The 21,694-nt window shown below is 40.1% G+C and overlaps 1 protein-coding gene across 4 annotated transcripts in view; it reads right to left on the bottom strand.

Annotated features, from left to right (window-relative positions):
- SOX5 (SRY-box transcription factor 5) overlaps positions 1 to 21,694 on the bottom strand; it is a 1,089,507-nt gene that overhangs the window by 837,957 nt on the left and 229,856 nt on the right. Inside the window, exon 4 of one of the 4 annotated variants that reach the window (XM_066354444.1) lies at positions 16,825 to 16,949. The exons of the other annotated variants lie outside the window; for them this stretch is intronic. The gene's annotated coding sequence lies outside the window, so the exon portion shown is untranslated. The remainder of the gene's footprint in view (positions 1 to 16,824; positions 16,950 to 21,694) is intronic. 4 annotated transcript variants of the gene reach the window in all.

Genomic DNA, 21,694 nt, shown 5'->3' with positions numbered 1-21,694 from the left:
CGTCATCCATACTGCTTTTAATTCCTTCCATTTTGATTTTCATTTCTGATATTGTATTTGTCATTTCTGACTGATTCTTTTTTATTATTTCAGTGTCCTTTTGTTATATTTGCTATCTCTTTATTTAGGTGCTTGTTATGTCTATCTATTGCTGTTCTAAGATATTTGAGCAACCTAACAATCATTATTTTAAACTCTGCATCTGGTAATTAGTTTATATCTGACTCATTCAGGTCCTTTTCTGTGGATTTCCCTTGATTCATTTGGGTTGCATTTCTCTGCCTTCCCATTCTGTCTGTGTACAAGAAGGGTGTGGCCACAGGAGTCCATTAGGTGTGGCCTCTGTGTTCTCTAGGTGTGGTATGTCTGCAGGCCCACCACCACCTCTGCTGCTGCCTTAGGCATTCAGGTATGGGTGTTGCTGGAACCAGCCTGTTGCAGCTGTTACTGCAGTTTATGCCTCTCTTCCACAGGTGGGGCTGTGTTCATTTGCCCAGGCTATAAGCCCTGGCGGGCCTCGGCCTCAGCCCCATCCCCTCTGGTGGGGCTGCACTCCTTGGTGGAGCTACAAGCATTGACAATACAAGAGGGCCATGCAGCTAGCTCAGCAACGGGTCTCTGTCTGCTCCTAGCTTTCACCCTGCCCCCCTAGGCAAGGCTGTTCTCTTGACAGCCATAAGACCCAGCTCCCAGGTGGGGCTGTGTGCCCCTGCTCAGCCAAGTCTCTCCACCGATTCTCCGGCTTTCACCTTTCCCCTGCAGGTGGGATTGTAGGCTGGATCACTCTTGCTCACCTGGCCCACAGCCTGGTCAGACCATTTTTGTGCACCCCTTCCACCCCCACTGAGCAGGACTGAGCTCACGCTGAGCCTCAGTTGTGGCCAGCTCAGCTTTCTCCCTCGCTGTTGGGACCACGCTTCTGCATCCCACTGCTGCTTGTCCTCTGGCGAGCCGCAGCAGTGTTGGTGGGGGCAATGCAGCTCAGACCCTAGCACTCAATACTGTATTTCTGAAGGCTCCTTCCTTCTAAGCAACTCTGCTCTGAGTGCTGCAGGAGAGCTTGTTTGGCTGGTGTCCTGCATCATTTTGCTAGTATTACTGGTTCCAGGGGAAATATTCACTTTAGATTTGGGGAGTGACTCAACCCAGGGGTTAGGGTGGCTGTCCCTCAAACTGTTTCTCCTTGTGCCTCCTAGATCACTCTCTCTTCCTGATACTCTGGTCCTCTCATCTCTCTCCATCCCCTAGAGTTTTGGGTTAATGGTTGTGAAAGAGGTTTTCTGTGCGGTCCCTTTAAGAAGAATCCTGGGTCTGAGAAATCTGTCTCTTTCTCACAAACAGTATCTTGGCTTGTTTTGCAGCTAAATACTGTCTCTACGCCTGTTCTAGGCTCTGGGGCTGCAGGCTGGGAATTTGGTCCTGTGGCCCTGGACCCTCCCCTCTCTGCTAAATACACTTCCGGCCATGTGAGTCCCTCCAGGCTGCCATTTGTGCCTGGGAGCTAGGCAGCCCTCTCTGTATTTCTGCTTTTCCTACCAGTCTCAGTGTGGCTTCTTCAGTGTTCCTTGGTTAAAGAGTCCTCTTAGTTTAGTCCAAAGTTGGTTTTCCAGATGATAGTTCTTAAAATTAAGTTGTAATCCACTTTGGTTCGGTTAGGTGGAAGTTGGTATGTCCGTCTACTCCATCGCCATCTTGCCAGCCCCCTTTGCCTGGTTTTGGAATCAGAATTAAGCTCGCCTCATAAAAGGAGCTGGGAAGTCTTTCCTCCTCTTGAATTTTTTGAAATAGCTTGAGAAGAATAGGAGTTCCTTCTTTGAATATTGGGTAGAATTCGTCTGTGAAGCCATCTGGCCCGGGGCTTTAGTTTTTTGGACTTTTTTGATAACTGTTTCAATCTCATTTGTTGTAATCGGTGTGTTTAGGTTTTCTGATTCTTCCAGATTGATTTTTGAAACATTGTATGTTTCAAAATATTTGTTCATTTCACCTAGGTTATCTAATTATTTGGCAGACCGTTTTCATAGGATTTTCTTACAATCCTTTCTTTTTCTGTTGTCAGTTGTTATTTCTCCACTCTCATTTCTAATTTTATTTATTTGAGTCCTTTCTTTTTTTTTCTTGGTGAGTCTGGTTAAAGGTTCATCAATCTTGTTTACCTTTTCAAAGAACCAGATTTTGTTTTCATTGATCCTCTGTATTGTATTTTTAGCCTCTATGTCATTTATTTCTGCTCTGATCTTTATGATTTCCTTCCTTCTACTTCTTCAGGGCTTTACTTGCTGTTCTTTTTCTAGTTCTTTTAGATGCAGGGTTAGGTTGTTTATTTGAACTTTTTCTAGATTCTTAAAGTATGTCTGTGGTGTTATGAACTTTCCTCTCAGGACTGCTTTGGCTGTGTCCCATAAATTTTGAGTTGTTGTATGTTCATTTTCATTTGTTTCAAGGATTTGTTCCTGGATCTTATTGTTAACCCATTCTTTATTTAATAACATGCTATTTAGTTTCCAAGTGTTTGAGTGTTTTTCAGTTTTTCTATGGTAGTTGATTTCTAGTTTTATACCTTGTGATCTGAGAAGATGCTTGATATGATTTCAATCTTCTTAAATTTTTTGAGACTCATTTTGCATTCTAACATGTGGTCTATCCTAGAGAATGTACCACAAGCACTTGAAAAGAATGTATATTCTGCTGCTTTAGGGTGAAAGGTTCTGAAGATATCTATTAAATACAGTTGATCTAGTGTGTCCTTTAAGTCTGCTGTTTCTTTAATTTTCTTTCTTGGGGATCTATCCAGTGTTGTTAGTTGGGTATTAAAATCCCCTACTATTATAGTATTGCAGTTGATCTTGCCCTATATGTCCATCAAAATCTGCTTTATATATTTAGGTGCTCCTATATTAGGTGCATAGATATTTGTAATGGTTATATCTTCCTGTTGATTGCTCTTTTTATTATTATGTACTGACCATTACTATAGCCTTTGTTTTAAAGTCTATTTTGTCAGATATAAGCATTACTATGTCAGCTTTTTTTTTCATTTCCATTTCCATGAACTATTTCTTTCCATCCCTCTACTTTCAGTCTATGTGTATCTTTTGTTTTGAGTTGGGTCTCTTATAGAGAGAATACATGCAGGTCCTATTTTCTTATCCATGCAGCTATCCAATGTCTTTTGATTGGAGCATTCAATCCATTTATATTTAATGTTATTATTGATAGTAGCTATTTATTGCCATTTTATTCTTTAAATCTACATTTCTCTTTTACTAGATTCCCCCCGCCCCTTTGTTCTGTTTACAACAGGCCCCTTAACATTTTTTGCAGCACTGGTTTCATTGTAATAAAATCCTTGAGTTTTTTATTTTTATTTTTGTCTGGGAAGTTTTTTATTTCTAACTTCAATTTTAAATGATACCCTTGCTCGATAAAGAAGTCTTGGTTGACCAGGCAGTGGTGCAGTGGATAGAGCATCAGACTGGGAGGCAGAAGAAGTCTTGGTTGTAGGTTCTTGTTCTACATTACTTTGAATATTTCTTTGCATTCCTTTCTGAACTCAAGTGTTTCTGTTGAGAAGTTGGATGTCATCCTTAGGCAGGCTCTTGTTGTGGGTTATTGTTTTTCTCTTGTAGCTTTTAGTATGTTTTCTTTATCTCTTAGCCTTGGTATTTTAATTATGATTTGTCTTGGTGTAGGTCTCTTTGGGTTTTATTTTAATGGAATTCTCTGTGCTTCTTGAACTTGTGTGAATTTTTTCTGCATAAATTCTGGGAAATTTTCAGCTATAAATTTTTCAATCAGGATCTCTATCCCTTGCTCTTTCTCTTTTTCTTTAGGAATTCTTATTATGCAGACATTGTTTCTCTTCAAGTTGTCACAGAGCTCTCTTAGATTTTCCTCAGATTTTTTTATCCTCTTTTCTTTTTGCTGCTCTGCTTCCGTGCTTTCACTCATCTTTTCCTCTAAATCACTGATTCGATCCTCTGCTTCATCTAGCCTGCTTTTAATTCCTTCTACTGTAGTCTTCATTTCTAATGTGTTTGTCATCTCTATCTGATTCTTTTTTATGATTTCCATGTCCTCTTTGATGTCAGCTATCTCTTATTTAGATGCTCATTTTGTCCATTTATTTTTGCTCTAAGATCCTTGAGCATCCTAACAATCATTATTCTGAACTCTTTATCTGGTATCTTGTTTATTTCCATTTCATTCAGTTCTTTTTCTGGGGATTTCTCTGATTGATTCATTTAAATTGCACTTCTCTGTCTTCCCATTTTGTCTCTGTATGGACTAGATACCACTCTAACTATGCTTTTTAGGACCTGAGCTGATGCTCTCCATATCTGGCCGCTGGATGTACCAGCCCTGGGCCTCCCTGGTTAGAACTTGGTGCAGACCAGTGGGAGGGTCACTTCTTTTGACTGGCCGTTAGCAACATTCTTGGAGCTACAGGCAATCCAGAATTTGTGGCTATCTCTGCTGTGCCCTGATACCATTGTAACTATCAGCTGCACTCCCTGACTGGCTTTTTATCTCTCTTTGCCAGTGTTTGTGGCCTCTCTATTCCTGATGTGAAGTCTTTCCACCAGACCCCCCCTGCCTGTGCCTCCTCAGGCACTCGGCACCAGTGCAGGCTCATGGGCTGCATCTTGGGCTGCTCTGTGGGTGCGGAGGACTCTTTGCCTCACTGGGCTACTACTGCAGTGGGTGCATGGCTGCCTTTCCAGGCTCCATCCCCCCAGGCATGAGGAATGCCTCTTCGAGCTCTACCCCTCTCCTTCGCGGTGCGGACTGCCAGGCTCCGCCCTTCACAGGTGCGCCCTCCCTGGGCTCCATCACCCCACAGGTATGCAAGAAATTTCTCTGGGCTCTGCCCCTCCTCATCTCCACACAGGCTGCCTGGCTCTGCCCCACCCTCCCAGCAAACAGCACCCCTAGCTGGGCTCTACCTCCTGCAGGTGTGCGGTATGCTTCACCTCACTGGCTTCCGCCCTTGTGGCCTCATGGAAGGCCTCTCTGGGCTCTGTCCCTCACCACCGCCATGCGGGCTGCCTCACTGGGCTCTACCCCTGACTGCTGCATGGGCCAAGCATTGTGGCTGCCACTGCAGCTGGGCCCTCTCTCTCTTTGGAGGGTACTCAACAGGTTGGGGAAGCCATGTAGCCCAGATCTCAGCACACAAATCCTGTGTCCTTGATGCACCCCCTGCTTCTAAGTGTCTCTCTGCACTGACTGGAGCAGGAGAGCCTCTGGTGGGTGGGGCACTTGCTTCCCTTTGCTGGCATGGTTCTCCCAGGAAGAATAGGCACTTTAAGTTTGGGGAGTGATCCAGTACAGAGGTCAGGGTGGCCATCCCCCACAGTCTCTTCCTGTGCCCCCAAGACTACCTTCTCTTCTCACAACTGCAGTCCTCTTGGCTCTCTTGCTCCTGGAGCCCTGGGTAAGTGGCTGTGAACAAGTTTTCTGCTCAGTCCCTTTAAGGTGGAGCCTGGGTCTGAGAGTTCTATCTCCGTCTCGCAAACAATATCCTAGCTCTTTCAGCTAACTAATGTCCATAGGTTTCTTCTAGTCTCTGGAGCTCCAGGCTGGGGCTCCAGTCCTAGGGCTGAGGACCCACAACTCTCCCGGAACCCACTCCACTGTGAGAGACCCTCTAGGCCACCTCTTGCTCCTGGGAGTGGGGAAGCCCTTTCCGTGTCTCCGCCTTTCCTACCAGCTCAGTGTGGCTTCTTTGGTGATGCTTGGTAATAGATTCCTCTTAGTTTAGTCCAAAGTTGGTTTTTCAAGATGATTGTTACTAAGTTAAGTTGTAATCCAATTTTGTTCTGGGTGGTGGGACTTGTAACATCCGCCTACTCTGTCACCATTTTCCCTCTCCTTGACATTATTTTTTTATTAAGATTGCAAAATGAATATGAGAAAATTTTCAAGTAACAGGGAAGAATACCTCAATTATTAAATAAGTGTAACAAATTATTATGTATAAAAATAGGGCCGTGGCTGGTTGGCTCAGCAGTAGAGTGTTGGCCTGGTATGTGGAAGTCCCGGGTTTGATTCCTGGCCAGGGCATACAGGAGAAGTACCCATCTGCTTCTCCACCCTTCCCCCTCTCCTTGCACTCTGTCTCTCTCTTCTCCTCCCGCAGCCAAGGCTCCATAGGAGAAAAGTATGCCCCACATGGGCAGAGTATCACCCTCTGGTGGGCACGCTGGGTGGATCCAGTCAGGCGCATGTGGGAGTCTGTCTGTCTGCTGCCCCCCACTTCTCACTTCAGAAAAATACCAAAAAAATAAAAGGCTGTGACCTATCTGGTTGTTTTAGTGTATAGAGCATTAGCCCAGCATGTGGACTTCCTGGTTTTTTTTTGTTTGTTTTTTTTTTGTATTTTTCTGAAGCTAGAAACGGGGAGAGACAGTCAGACAGACTCCCGCATGCGCCCGACCGGGATCCACCCGGCACGCCCACCAGGGGCGACGCTCTGCCCACCAGGGGGCGATGCTCTGCCCCTCCGGGGCGTCGCTCTGCCACGACCAGAGCCACTCTAGTGCCTGGGGCAGAGGCCAAGGAGCCATCCCCAGCGCCCGGGCCATCTTTGCTCCAATGGAGCCTTGGCTGCGGGAGGGGAAGAGAGAGACAGAGAGGAAGGAGGGGGGGGGTGGAGAAGCAAATGGGCGCTTCTCCTATGTGCCCTGGCTGGGAATCGAACCCGGGTCCCCCGCATGCCAGGCCGACGCTCTACCTCTGAGCCAACTGGCCAGGGCCATGGACTTCCTGGGTTTAATCCTCGATCAGGGAACACATTAAAAGCAACCATCTGCTTCTCTTCTTCTCCCTCTCTCCTTTCTTTCCAATTTCCCCTCTCATAGCCAGTGGCTCAATTGGTTCTAGCATCTCCTGGGGCACTGAGGATAGCTCAGTTGATTCAAGCATTGGCCCCAGACAGGGATTACCGGGTAAATCATATTTGGGGCACATGTGGGAGTCTGTCTCTCTGTCTTCTCTGCAAATCAGCCAGAGCTATTCATTTTTTATCAAAGAAACGTATTTGTGATTCTGTATTACATATTAGCAGTTGTTAAATTTCACCTTTTCTTAAAATCATTATTTAAAACTATCTTCTCTTACTGTGACAAATATATAGCACAGTAGTTAGAAACTAGATAATCTTTTCCACCTTTAGTTGTTATCTGTCTTTGCATGTTACCTAAAATTCTCTGTGCCTCAGTTTCTTTGGTGTAAGATGAAAATATTAACAAAACCTAGCTTATAAAGCTATTGTGAACTTTCAGTGAATTAATATATGTCTAAAATTTATTTAATACAATGCCTACCTCTTGGGAAATATTTAATAAAGGTTACTGATGACTTTAGTAAGTACCTTGGAAAAGTTATTTAATCTTTTTAAAACCTCATATTTTTTAAATGTGACAATGCAAAGTTATTTATTCTTTTTAAAGCCCCATATTTCTTAGTGACAATACAAATATTCATTTCTTCCTTTACCCTTAAAATATAAACCAAAAATTACTAAGCATCTGAGATATCAAAGAGGGACAATAGTTGAGTATGGACATATTGTTTCCCTGATTAAAAGGCAAGATAATTCCACTTGTAGCAGTCATATAATTGTATAACCTTAAAAAAGTTACTTAATCTCATCAAACAGTTTAAAATAATTATTTGTAAAAGTGAGGTTGAGAAAAATATACTCAACAATAAAAATATTAATTGAACAGAATAAAATGTTATACATACTGAAATTATTGACTTTGAAGATAAAAAGCCAGGCTTTCAGCGGGGCTTATATACTATGAAAAAAATTTAAACATATATTCATAGATATAAAAAAGGATTATAATATTTTATAGTTTATTTATAACCGATTTTAATACCAAGATTTTTAAAGAAAAGCAATATTTATCCTAGTTCTGATGTGATATTTCAGAGACATCTTAGATAATGATATAAAGAAATAAGAAAGAGAAGACCCACTGAGAGAAGCACCAGGAAGCCCAAGATGGGAGGATGTGGAATGAGTCTTAATTTATAAAAAGACAGGACACTGCCAAGAAAATCCCAGGGCCTTCCCTTCAGTGAAGAATCTAGTCTTGAACAAGTATATACTAACATATAAGGACTGGTAAAGGATACATTTGTCCTGTATCTGTAGAGGAAGAAGAGCTTATATTTTCATGATAAGGAAGACGATGTCCCTGTTACCAGGCGGTGGTGCAACAGACAGAGTGTTGACCTGGAATGCTGAGGACCTAGGTTCGAAACCCCAAGGTCGCTGGCTTGAGTGCAGGCTCACCAGCTGGAGAATGGGGTCACCTGCTTGAGAGTGGGATCATAGACTTGACCCCTTGGTTGCAAGCTTGGACCCAAGGCCACTGACTTGAGCAAGGGGTCACTGGCTCAGCTGGAGCCTCCTGGTCAAGGCACATATGAGAAAGCAATCAATGAACAACTAAGGTGCCGCTACTATGAGCTGATGCTTCTCACCTCTCTTTCTGTCTGCTTGTCCCTGTCTTGTCTGTCTATCTGTCTCTCTCTCTCACAAGCTTAAAAAAAAAAGCTATTTTAGATATGATATTATAAAAAACATTTTCATCTTGTTAGATGCTGAAGTGAATCCGATGATTATTAAGAATGAGGGTTTCAGAATGAGATGGATAAACTGTCTCCCAAATGAAGGCAATAAAATCTTCCTCACAGCCTTGTTGTGAGACAACACTGGAGAACTTCTTAAATAAAGATAATGATAGCATCCATTCCAGTAGTAGTGGAGAGAAAGAGAGAGACGTACGGTGCTCAGTGTTTGGCATTGGCTATTTGTTATTAGTAAGTGTTGTCAAAAAAATTTTTAAGTCAAACTTTCTCAGTTTAGGTGGAAATGTTATCACAGGCAATCCAGTCCCAAGAGTCTATCATCCTAAGTATTTATCTCCACTTTTACTTCTATCTCATAATATCTCCAAGTCTCCATGTGATGATATAACTACGGACATGTGAAGATAGGGATGCACAGATTGAGAGTTAGAAAAAAGACCTTCCTTTGAATGTTGGTTCAGCCATTTATTCACTCTGTAATTGAGAACAACCTCTTTACCTCTTAGAGCCCAAGTTCTGTCATCTCTAAAACAAAGACCAGGAGGCTCATGTAACACTCTAGTGAGAACAAAACATGATCATGTGTATAAACTGCTCAGTATGGTACCAGGCACAGGGTATGTACAGTCACTAGTTGATTTCTTTACTTACTTTCTTCCATGAAAAATGAAGAAAAATCCTCTATCATATTTATGCTATTCCTTACATACAGGGGTGGGCAAAAGGAGGTTTACACTTGTGAGTACACAAAACAGAGTTAATAAAGCTATTGTAACAATCATAACCTGCATATCTATTTACACATGAGCTTTTGCCCACCTCTGTATTTGAAGCTGTACAATAGTTCTCCCTAACATGATCATCTACAAAAAATAAGAAGTATTAAGAGTTATTTGTGATGCAACTTGGAGTAGGAATAGACTTAGTATGAATTCTCTCCTGACCTCCCCTATAGAACTGACTACTTCCTTCTTGAGGGCTCACTGTACCCTCAACAAACTCTCAGGACTTCTATACATTTTTATTTAACTGCTCCTGTTTATATGCTTCTTCAGTCCTACTAAGTGGTAGTACACTTCATGAGAAAATAGAGACATCTGGCATAAAGTTGGTGAGGAATATTTTTGAAGGAGGGCCTGAAGCAGTGCTGTGCTACTCCCTACAGTATCTAGCATGTTCCCCCCGCAGGGTTTTGCATGTGCTGTGTCCTCTGCCTGGAATCAAGTACCAGCATGACTCCCTTTCTCACCTTCTTCAGATGTTATCTCAAATGTCATTTTCTCAGTGAAGCCTTCCCTAACCACCCTATTTAGAATGTGTACACACACACACACACACACACACACACTCACATGCACAGTCTCCTTTCTTTGGTCTCACACTACCTGACACAGTACACACTGTTCGTTTCAGTTTTGTCATCACCTATATTGTCCCGTTAGAGTGTCAACTTCATGAAAGAAGGGTTTTTTTGTCTTTATTCTTCACTACCTAGCATTTAACACAATGTACGGGACATAGTAGGTGTTTTATAAATACGTGTAGAATGAATGAATTGCACAATGACATAGCATTTGGAAGAGGAGAGGGGAGTACTTCTAATGAATAACAAAAGATATATTTATAGTAATTTAAAATGTATATGATGACTAAGCTAATCCCTTGATACTACATATCTGCTCAGAATTCATTTTATGTTACTTGATATACAGTACTGCAGTTTTAATTTCTTTCTCAAGCAAAGCAGCTTTGTTTCTTCTCATGAGAAACAAACTGACTAAATTTATTCAGTATTGAGTTATCTCAGTTATTCCTATAACACAAATGAAAGCCATGCAAAAAGTTTCTCTAAAGATGATGCAATACATCCCCTCTGATTTACGGATTAGGAAAGGAAGGGCAAGAAAGATGGAGACGTCCTAATATCAGTGTCAGTGAAAACTCAGCTCTTCTAACCAAACCTCAGTACACTTTTAAACAAATTAATTTTTCTACAAATGATTTATAGCTGATAAAACTTAAGTATCTTCATTGCCTACATCGTATTTGTGTCAGACTATGTTTAGTTGTTAATTATCCAATCTACACTATTCAAGGAGAAGGCAAAGATCTATCTACGATAGCAGATACTGTTTCCTAAATAAGCTCTTGTCTCAACTTCCATGTTTGAAACATTAACAATGTGTCCACCTGGACTTCTTGGAGGGCTCTGGTTTGCAGGGACAATATATGCTTTGGTTCATCTATGGAACAATAAGCTTAAAAAGTTGTATTCAGATATTATTAATGTTTTCAAACCCACTTCCTATTTTCCTGCTGAAATTCCTGCCAAGCACACACTTCAGCAGACACTAAAATAATTTGGGTAGTTGACATTCAATCCAAATTTTCTATGGAAATCTGCCAGATTTGACATCTGTGAGAAAGTGGGTAATTTTTATTATCCACAGAGAGCAAAAGCTTAGTTTGATATTTCTCTACCTCCACACATCTCCCTGTAGTGAAGCTGCTAGTCAGATATGTACAAAATAGTGGGCAGTAAGGAATATTATTTAACTCTTTCACCCTTGTCAGAATATGGCAAAATCTTAATTAAAACTAATTTTAAAGAAACAGTAGCAATGAATGAAAGAAGTTTCCAAGGTGAGGGAGATAAAAACTACCTTTATTATTTTCAATTCACTTTGCCTAAAACTGTTTAATTATAGTTTATCTATTGTTTTAATACAACTATTTGTCTTTAAATACCCCTTCACTTGGTTTAAGATGTGAAGACAAAACTTCAAGTTAATTTTCTTTTTGGAATGTTTTTATAAATCCTAAGAATATTTGACTCTACAGTAATGCATAAGCATGTTTAAAAATCACACAAAAATATTACTATTGATAGTACATTTTCTTTTCAAAGAGGGCTTTGAAAGACTAAGTAAGACTAAGACATGTGTTTAACTTTTAAGGTTTCTCTCATTTTTTGAAAGAAAAAGATAAACTCCAATATTATCATGTCCACAAGGTTTATACTAAAATGCTACCAAGATTTATATACTGCAAAGGAAGTAACATTAGTTCACTATAATAAAATAGAAATTTACCCACTCATTCTACCAAACTAGTTGTTTAGTGTGACTTAAATTAAGAAATTTAAAATGAATAGCCTGACCAGTCAGTGGCACAGTGGATAGAGCGTCAGACTGGGATGCAGAGGACCCAGGTTCGAGACCCCAAGGTTGCCAGCTTAAGTGCGGGCTCATCTGGTTTGAGTAAGGCTCACTAGCTTGAGCCCAAGGTCACTGGCTCGAGCAAGGGGTTGCTCGGTCTGCTGTAGCCCCATGGTCAAGGCACATTTGAGAAATCAATCAATGAACAACTAAGGAGCCGCAACAAAGAATTGATGCTTCTCATCTCTTTCCCTTTCTGTCCCTATCTGTCCCTCTCTCTGACTCTCTCTGTCTCTGTCACACACACACACACACACACAAAAATTAGAATGAATATGTCATCTACTTCTAAACTGACAGAGGTTTAGAAATAGATCAGGGGAATAGAAAAACATGTTGAATTGCTAGTTTTACAAAGGTAAAATTCAAACATTGGAGGTATGTTCTGAATTTTTAACACAAGAGAAAACAGTATTTCAAATATACATTTAACAACCTAAAGGCAACCACTGATAGAATTATAAATAGCATATGTAACTCCCAAACCACTGAACAAAACAGAAAAGAAAGAAAATATACCCTGTGTTTACAAATGACCAATAAAAAAAAAGTATGAAAAACGTAAAACGTAGTTCTAAAAGAACTTGTGACAAACTAAGAGGTTAACACATCAATTATGACAACAAATAAAAGTTAAATTACTCTTTGGGGGAAAAATTCAGGTTGATTTAAGAAAAAAATTTAACACTATGTTTCCATAAAAGGTGGACCTAAAAGAAATGTTCAAGATAAAAGGAAAAGGGGGCAGAACACGCCTATGGAGGTAGGATCTGGGTTCGTGGCAGAATGAACTCTGCCTTTTGAGACGGCAACAGAGGGAGAGGGTGAGTGTGTTCGGGCGGCAGACTCGGAGCACAGTCAGGACCTCCTGGCTCAGTCCTGCCCGGTCTCCTTCCGTCTCCCCAACAACAGTGTGGCCACTACGCTCTGCCTCATCTACAACACAGAGCGAGTTTCCTAGTTCTTTACTTACAAGCTTCATGAAGGCAAGGATTTGTGTAAGTTCAGTTCAAGGCTCTATTTTTGGAAATAGTTTGGCCCATGGCGGGCATGACAAATGTGTTTTGAATGAATGAAAAAAATAAATAAACAGATATGTCTCTACAGCATGTTAGCAACTTATACACAGTCATTTAATTTGATCCATCTCCTCTCATAAACTTCCACTGGAAACAGTAAAAACATTTTTAAATAGTGACAAGCCCTAAAAAAATAAGAGAAGACTATCAGTTGTCAAGTAACGTGGAGGAAAGAAGTCCTTCTTCCTTCCCAATGAGTCTCCATCCACCACAAGATTCCCAAACCCTCTCTAAGAGAGGGCGTTGTCTTTCATTTTCATTTTATTATATCATAATAATGAACTTATTGAGCATTTTGGCATGTTATAGGCACTGTTATAAATGCATTGCGTTTATTAACTTATTTAATCCTCTCCACAACTTTTACTATTTGCATTTTACAGCTGAGGAAACTGAGGATGGCAAAGGGTGAGTTACTTGTCTGAGGTCACTCAGAGGAACTGAGACATGGTGATTCAAATCCAGGAACTTGGCTCTACTTCCCACACTCATACCTACAATGCCGGAATAAGTATGTGCCGGGGGGGATGAAAATATTTACCCAAATTCATGTTACGGTATGAGAAGCTTATCTTTTTTTTAGCGGCAGATTCCAACTGAGAAGTGAGTGCTGGCATTTTGAACACCCGTCAGGTGACACTGAAAAAATGTATAGAAAACTTAAATTGTGATCTTGAATATAAACTTCATTATTTTATCAGTCATTAGCTTCACATACAAAAAGGGTTCAGACTAGGCACATTCTCTGTAGATTCTATTTACAACTATCTGCTTTTATTAGCCCAAATTTTCAATATGATTTCAAGGTTTGGGATTTGAAATACTTTATCAAGTATATTTTCCATAGTTACTGGTGTCAGGCTAGGCTAGGAATATTACCTTTTATATATTCATAAGATTAAACATTTTTGTTGTGCTAACATGCACTTGATGGCAAATATCTTAAATTCAGACTTGGAAATAAAATATGGAAATATAATTTTTTATGTTCAGGTTCAGCATAACATTCAGACAACCATTCAAAGCTGTAGAAGACCTGTTGTGAGATCGCAGTGGGGGGACAAGATCAATAAGACATGATGTCAGAACTACAATTTGTGGCATTCATCAAGGGGCAAGAAAATCAACCCGGAAATTTTTGCATGAAGACTGAAACACTTCATTCCGGTACAACTGACTATAGTATAAAACACCTTAGAAATTTTCCTATGGTAATAATTCTTACTTCTATACAATGTATAGTATATAAAACCTTCTTGCTTTACTACCTAAATATAGTTTGCTAAAAAAGAAAGAAAGAAAATCTCCCCTCTCTGTTAGATGCGTAAGAAGAAATAATACAACTAGCTATCTCAAAGAAGTACAGGGGAGGAGGAGAGAGGACACCTGTAGGCATATCTGTCACTACAGAACACTAAATATATTTCTCTGTTATTAACAAGTAATCAAGTTGAGAAAAGAAAGAAGACTTGGTCTAGATATTTCACAGTCAAATGCAAACCCCTGAGCATTTTTCAGGCAAATAAACTTTCTAAAGAAAACTGTACTTGCCAAATAAAACTTTTGTGGACATACTCACCAAATGGATGCAATACATGCTTAAGGCTCTCTTGTACGCTTCTGAGATTTCAGAATTCTCTTCTGCAGTTAATGATTTTGATGGCGTGGGAATCATCACATTACCAAAGCTTAACCGGAACCCACGTAATAATCACCCAACTGAATATTTTTGGAAGGAATCAAAGACAGTGATTGATGTCTCCAAAGAGAATATTAGTAGAGTTTCCTTTGTCTGCATAGCTTTCCACCCGAGCATCTGAGCCACATCCACTTTACTTAAACTTTACTTCCTGTCTGTTCCTTAATCAGACGTGTATTTCCAGTTCACAATTCTCAGGTGTATTTCAACTGTACTAACACCATTATCCAGTTAATTGGCTCTATATTTCTGAATCTAACTGTAGAAAGATGAGACTCTCATATTGTCTCACTTGAGTTCTTAAAAACAACATTGCATCAAAATAGTGAGTCTTAAAAACCACACTGCCATGAAAGCAGGAAATAAAATTTCTGCTAAAGGAAACCTTCTAAAGCACTGGAACTTTATTCAATACAGTTTTTATCAGATGAACTGTAAATAGGTCACATGATATAAACTGTATGTAGAATTAGTACGAAGAAATGAGGCAAGGACTTTCTTGAATCATCAAAAGATGACACAACAAAAAATTTCTGCACGAAAAATTAGTTATTTCACCTAGACTAAGGTGCACTTCTTGTTATTTTTAAATGTAACATTAAAAGAGTAAAACATTTTATGTCATTCATTTAGGTAATGTCAAAGATCATTCACATTTAGAAAACATTTTATGTTATAGCTATTATAAACGCTTTACTTTATTGGTGATTTATTAGATATTTCAATTATTTTCTATACCTCATACAAGCTCTTTGAAATCCATGTGCCTTGATGTGTTAAAATGATAAAAGGCCAACATACCTATAAAACAAGATGAGACCAGCTGAGTGTGTGCTCTGTTCCTCACATAAAAATCATTCCATATTATGTACATGGAATACATGTACATACACACACACACACAAACAAATATGCCTATGTATGAACATATGTGTGTGTTTGTCTGTCTGTATGTATATATTCTAAAGAGAATAAGAGAGACCAGGCATACAGTGAAACGTAAAAAAATGAAATAAACATACTTTAGATCTATAATTAAGAAATAAATGCTGATGTTTAATGCTTGAAATGGTGGTTGTACATCATACTGTACTTGTATTGAATACTTTTTAGGTAAACCAGAGTTATCTCTAGATTTTGTTTACAGGTTGATTACTCAATTGTATTTATTTCACAAATATTGATTGATCATGTTTTATGTGCCAGGCAGTACACAGGGTGCAGTGTTGAACAAAGCTGTCAGCTTCCCTGCTCTCTGGGTGCTTGCAGTCTAATGGCAGATATACACTCAGTCCTCTCTCTCTCTCTCTCTCTCTCTCTCTCTCTCACACACACACACACACACACACACACATGCACAGAGATACTGAGGGAAAGTATAGAATGCAGTGCAGTGGAAGTGTGCAGGATATATGACAATAATTCCATCCCTGTGAAAAATTAGAATAGGCTTCATTACAGGGCCCTTTGGGCTGACAGTGAACTAGGAGCTTAATGAGGCACGGGTGTGATCGTGAGTGGAGTGGCAGAGGGAGCCGCAGCATTCTAGTCAGAGGGCACAATGTTTGAAAAGACCTTGAGGTGAGAAGGGCATGGTGGTTATGATACGAAAAGCAAAAAAAAAAAAAAAAAAAAAAAAAAAAGCAAATGGAAAGAAATGAGGTCATAGAAATGGCCAGAGCAAGAAACTTTAAGCCTTGCCACGTTGGGTGTCAATTCTAAGTGCAGTGGGAACCATTGAAGGGTTCTTTAGTGGAGTGAGAGAATCAGATTTGCATTTTCCAAAAGTCACTGGATAAAATGAGGAAAATAGAACATAGAAATAATTGCATCAAAGACACCATTATGTGGCAACAATGTCAGTACAGCCAAAAGATGCTAGTAACTCATACTGGAATTACAGTGGTGGATATGACCAGTGGACATTAGGAAAAGGTAGTCATTGGATGTTGGGGATGTTATGGTGTGCCACTAAGGTCCCCTTTCAGGAGCCAGGCAGTCATTTCTCCAGCCCAATGTAGAAGCTCACAATTGCAGAGAGCTCACAAATGAGTCACTTCTAGAAAATGGAAATTGCTCTTTGCTGAAGAAATTGCCTTCTCCAAGGTAATATCCTCCCTGGCAGTAGCCTATTCCCAACGTCTCCATGTGAGGGGGGAGGGCAGGGTGGTACAGTGGTCAGCCTGCTTACCTCTATCGGGGATAACAATGAAGGGCTTACCTAGAGATCACCGCAGGCCTCTGTCTAGTCTTGCTTGCCTCGCCCCTACCGATGTTCTCGAGAGCCCTCTTCCATATACTGCCTGCAGATAATCTCCTTCTCAGTCTTTTTCTAGGGAGTTCAGCCTAAGACAACAAACAAGGAGCTTTCTGATTGCCTGCTTGTTTTAAATCACTGTGTAAATTATTCCATGCTCATTAATTAATACACCGCCGTAAAAGATAGTGTTATCGAATGGATATTTTAAGATTATCTTAGATCTGGTATTAGATTGAACCAAATAAATTAAGTGCAGCTCAACAGGGCAATATTTCAGCAAAGCTTTGGCAACCAATTCACTACCCAGGAAATTAAAATCCAAGCAAGAGACTAGCCTGACCCAGTTAATCCACCTACAGATGTTTTTGTTCATCGGTGTCCCACTAACACTTGTAAACACAACCATTAAAACATCTGGGAGCTTAAAGCTGGTGAACAAGTATCTGACTCTGGTGTGAACCAGTAGACACTAAATGGGCTTGTCTGATCTACACAACAGAGCGTTCAACCCAGCGATTTGAGCACATCCTTTCCGCTTCATTGGTCACCAATGGATTTTCTGTTAAGTTCAATTGAGTCTGGCACTCTTTTTAGCCTTTTTCTTTTGAGGAAAAAGCTGATGCTGTTTAAATGTCTCACTAAAAAGCAGAGCCCTTTGAATGAGAACCTCAAAAAAACACTATATCAAGAGCACACCTTTTAATACAGAGCTGCACACTCCCTTATTGTAAGCCCAGCATGGGAAGCCTAATAGTCAGGAGGAGCTTTTGTGAGTTCATCTTTACGAAGTGCACACCCCACTGAGGCAGCTGAATCTGGAGAAAAGACTCAGCAAGAACATTGAGCCAATGTATAAATTCAGTGTGCTCAGTGGTTCTAGCTCTCACAGCCACTTGGGCAACCAAAGATTATTTTGCAGTTTTTGGTTCTTAGGCCCTACTAATCTAGGGAAAAAAAAACAGTCTTAGAGAAATGTCATAATATAAAAATTCTTAGGTTACAAGGTAACTTTAAAAGGCAATTGGTAATCTACTTACAATAGACTTTTAGTTTGATGAGGTAAGGGGAGTAAAAACACTTTATTAATAATAACAAAAAAAAATCAAATGTCATGTCTTATTGATTTCACTTTTAGGACCACAGTTTTATTTTAAAAATCTATGTGGAAACATGCCTATCAATTGACTGTTTGTTCTCAGACCATACTAAACCTTGCCTTGCTCTAGATCACGGGGGATGGTGGTGGTAGTGGTGGTGGTGGGGTTGATCTCATACATATTTGTCCAGGATCTATTGCTAACAAGCATAAAGTCAGATTCTTGCAATAAGAGAAACTAGCAGAATAAAATAAGTGAGAAGAAAGAGAATCTGTCTTTCTCTGCTTCAGAAACTGTTTCTACCACTAGTTCTCAGAATACAGCCCCTCCCTGTGTGGGCAGCTGCCTCTCTGGGTCCAGCTCCCACTGGGCAGCTTTGGCTCCTGATTTCTCATAATGCTGCCTACTCCCCGTGGTTCCTCCTGCTCTAACAGTAGTAGTTGCTTCCTGTTATTTATAATCTCCATCTTAATCATTCCTGGTATTAAATTCTTTCTGTAGAGCTATCGGGCATAAGCTTTGTTTTCCAAACTGGTCATCAATAGATACACAGACAATCCAAAAGTAACTTTAAAAACAGGTCTTAATTTGCCTAACCAGCAGGCGGTAGCACAGTGGATAGAGCATCGGCCTGGGACGCTAAAGACCCAGGTTCGAAACCCAGAGGTTGCCGGCTTGAGCATGGGCTCATTCAGCTTGTGTGTGGGATCACAGACATGATTCCATGGTTGCTGGCTCGAAGCCTAAAGTTGCTGGCTTGAGCCCAAGGTCTCTGGCTTCAGCAAGGGATCATTGACTCAGCTGGAGCCCCCCGTCAAGGCACATATGAGAAACAGTCAATGAACAACTAAGGTGTTGCAACAAAGAATTGATGTTTCTCATATTTTCTCCCTTCATGTCTGTCTGGCCCTGTCTGTCCATCTCTCTTTCTCTCTCACTTAAAAAAAAAGTCCAAATTTACTGACACACATTGTTCTAAGATTTAAAAAAAAAATTTCCGCCCAGAATTTATAGTACTAAGTGATAACAAAAGCCTTCTTATATGACTCTTACCTAATTTTCTTAGCCTTATCACTTTCCCCTACTCCTACATGTCCCTCTAGCCACATTAAACTCATTTACCACATTGTTGTTCACCTAATACCTAATTAACATCATTTAGGCCTGTTGCTTGGAATGCCCATACCCACCTTTTTAAACTAGTATGTCAATTTGTTCTTCATAGCAAGTTTAATAGACTTCTCCTCTCGTGTCACAAAGAAACTATAGGAAAGTAAGGGGTTAACAGTATGACTCTAAAGTGTGATGTGAAATGCTTGCCAGGCCAATAGCTTGTGGAAGGTCCAAAACTGGCTTCTTCTTACTCACCATCTTGTCTTCTGCTACTGCCTACGATAGGTATGTCTGCATCATTTCTCTACTTGTTCTTCTCTTTACAATAATCCCATCTCCCATTAAAATCTTTGAATTAGTCACGGTAACATAAGGAAAGACATTGAGGGTACACCAGCTTGTTCCTTGGCTCTTAACTTTCCCTTGCCCCAGCTTATTACCTTTTCTATTTGAACTGTAGTCCCAAAGACCTAATGAGGTCACCAATGATATTAAATCAACACATATGATAGACAGATAGATAGGCAGACAGACACAGAGAAAGAATGTATATCTATATGCAGAGCTGGGATATAGTGTTATAAAGTTTGTTCCACATCTTTAATCTGCTCTCAACTTCACCGTTAGCAGATTTCATGTTATTCACAGTTATGTCCCCAATTCGAAGGATAGTATAGACACATAAAACAAACGTAACAAGTAATTAAATGTATATTCCTGCCAAAAAACAAGCTCCTGTGGTTGAGTCATAGGTAAGAAGCTGGAGGGGCTTCTCTGAGAGGAAGGATCCCAAGCAGAAACGGGCAATGGAGAAAGTGGGGTACCTGGTGGGGACAGGGGAAGCAACTCGTGGCCAGAAATCCAACTGTTCAGTTGCATAAATTCTTAACCTGAGGATTTGTTGGCACAAAGGCTTTAGTACTACTTCGTAACTTTGGAGGATTTAAGAATTTAGGCACTTGAGATTAAGTTGTTGTGCTCTTTAAAGAAATGAAAATCCCCTAAAACATAAATCATACCTTAAAAATTTCTTTGATGTTCCTTACCCTTTCCACTGTATGTTCTCTTGGCGACTTGATCAGCTTGTGATTTGGTATTTGATACAAACAGGGGTAATGTGGGGAGCAGTTCTGACACCAACAAGGACTGCTGTTCTCTTTGAATAACTGGGCCAAGTTCCCAAACTTGAGATGAGTACAGATGACCACTGCCATGCCATTTAACATGACAACACAGAACCAGCAAGACCATCTGAGAGCCAACTAAAGAGCCTTGACCTTCTTCAAACATTCTAATGGCTCTATAGTTCTCATCACTTGCAATGTTTCTAGACTGCCCATTCTGTGCGGAATTTGCCAACTGAAAAGGATGTGCTTGGGTGGTCTTTTTTTAGAGCACATCAATATGCTCTGAACAACTGAAAAATATTTTTGACATAGGTCAAAAAGGCTTCAGGTGGAAATACAAAGCAAAGGCTTGTACTTTAAAAGCAAAACTAGGAGGATGTTGATTTTGCACCCAATCATACAACGTGTTATTGAAAATGCACTCTTATCAGAGAATGGAACCATCTGCATTCAGTTACACTTAGAAAGAGAAAACCTGGGCTGCTTATAAAGCCCATCAAACTTGTACAAAAGAATGTGTACACATACCATATTCTGGTATAAAAGACTTTTTAATGATTAAAGAAACTGTTATTTACTCAGTCTGATCACATGCTGATGGGCAAAAAAAGGCTCTTCTGTTTCAATATGCTGCGATCCTGTAAAGCCTTGCTTCTCACCCAGGAGTTTTGGTCAAGCTTCTGAGGGAGTGTGGGGGTGCGCTGGCCAACAGAACACCTGGTGACACAGGCCATAACCGCCTGGTCTATCGGAGGTGGGGGGAAAAAACTAAGTAATTTAAACGTAATTCAAACATTATTTTATTTTAGCATGAACACAGTTTTTCTGTGGGGCAGGATGTAAAATTCACAGCTATTTTATTATAAATACTAAAATATCGCAAAACTTGAACATTCCAAGGCTTCAGGTGACCACACCCTCAGAGCCAGCCTCGGACTACTCGAACTCCAAGTCCTAGCTCTGGTCCTGAGTGCTGAGCCCTCCCCAGGGAGCCCAGCCCACCCGCGCCTTCTGTCTTCTTCTTGGCTGGTTCTCCACCATTCAGACACCCAAGAAGTGCTTTCTTGCTCTATTATATTATGTCGGATCTTCCAAACTATTAAATTTCTCACTGAGGACAGGGTCATGGTCATTATATTCCTTTCCTTGTTATCGATTATATGAATTATTGCCAGAAGGCTTTTTAATAGTAAGACTATGACTATTAATACACCAAATTAAAATGCACGCAATGACATAATATTAATAATTCTAAAAAAATGATGAAATTATTATTGCACTTAACCTTTCATTCTAGGATCAAAAACTACTTTAAAAACATTATATATTTCCATCCCCATTATTTCATTTGAACCACTTAAATTCTAAAATTGCACATGAATAAACTACAAAGTTCATCCCTACTTCACTGAAGGCGTTAATAGTATTGTCATGAAGAAGAACGGATAACCCTCAGGTGCTCTGGCTGTTCAAGGGGCCTGTTCACATTAGCTG

This window comes from Saccopteryx leptura, chromosome 1 (assembly GCF_036850995.1).
Source record: "Saccopteryx leptura isolate mSacLep1 chromosome 1, mSacLep1_pri_phased_curated, whole genome shotgun sequence".
Lineage (NCBI taxonomy): Eukaryota > Metazoa > Chordata > Mammalia > Chiroptera > Emballonuridae > Saccopteryx > Saccopteryx leptura.
This window is presented reverse-complemented; position numbering and strand designations above follow the sequence as displayed.